Consider the following 1,347-nt stretch of genomic DNA (forward strand, 5'->3'; position numbering starts at 1 on the left):
ATGAGGGTTTGAAGCAGGGGGCAGGGATTCAGATTTCTGGATCATTTGGGCCTCTTTTGGGGCAGGCGTGACCTGCACAAAAAGGACGAGTTGCACTTGAATCCGAGGGGGACCAATATCCTGTTGGGGAAAGTTTAAACTAGAATTGCTGGGGGGTGAGAACTGAACTGAAGTGATGGAGGAAGGGGCAGTTGGTTCACAAATAGAGAAAGCTTGCAGACAGTGCAAGAGGGAAGATAAGCAGGTAATAGAGAAGGGACACACTCAGACTGATGGTTTTGAGATGTGTCTATTTTAATGCAAGAAACATCATGAACAAAGTGGATGAGTTTAGAGCGTGGATCAGTACTTGGAGCTGTGATGTTGTGGCCATTACAGAGACTTGGATGGCACATGGGCAGGAATGCTTACTTAGAGTGCCAGTCTTTAAGTGTTTCAAAAAGGATAGGGAGGGAGGCAGAAGAGGTGGGGGCGTGGCACTGTTGATCAGAGATAGTGTCACGGCTGCAGAAAAGGAGGAAATCATGGAGGGATTGTCTACTGAGTCTCTGTGGGTGGAAGTTAAAAACAGGAAGGGGTCAATAACTCTACTGGGTGTTTTTTATAGACCACCCAATAGTAACAGGGACATCGAGGAGCAGGTAGGGAGACAGATTCTAGAAAGGTGTAATAATAACAGAGTTGTCATGGTGGGAGATTTTAATTTCCCAAATATTGATTGGCATCTTGCTAGAGCAAGGGGTTTAGATGAGGTGGAGTTTGTTAGGTGTGTTTCAGAAGGTTTCTTGACACAATATGTAGATAAGCCTACAAGAGGAGAAGCTGTACTTGATCTGGTACTGGGAAATGAATCTGGTCAGGTGTCAGGTCTCTCAGTGGGAGAATATTTTGGAGATAGTGATCACAATTCTATCTCCTTTACCATAGCATTGGAGAGGGATAGGAACAGACAACTTAGGAAAGTGTTTAATTGGAGTAAGGGGAGTTATGAAGCTATCAGGCAGGAACTTGGATGCATAAATTGGGAACAGATATTCTCAGGGAAATGTATGGCAGAAATGTGGCAAGTGTTCAGGGGATATTTGCATGTGTCAAGCCACTGGAGCAGGGATCCAGTACTATGCATACAGTCACATTTTTTGAGTAACAAATCCTGAGGTGCAAACAAAGTCGGCGTCAAAGTTCAGGCAGAGATCAAAACATCCAGAGAAATCTAAAAACCAGAATCAGGGAAACAGGCAGAGTCAATATTCAGATAGACAGAGTTCAGATACAAATGAAGGAAAAGCTCAGGAAAATTCACTGGCACAATCTAGTAACAAACAGGTGAAAACACAGGACTGAAAT

The sequence above is a fragment of the Hemitrygon akajei genome, chromosome 16 (assembly GCF_048418815.1).
Source record: "Hemitrygon akajei chromosome 16, sHemAka1.3, whole genome shotgun sequence".
Taxonomy (NCBI): Eukaryota; Metazoa; Chordata; class Chondrichthyes; order Myliobatiformes; family Dasyatidae; genus Hemitrygon; species Hemitrygon akajei.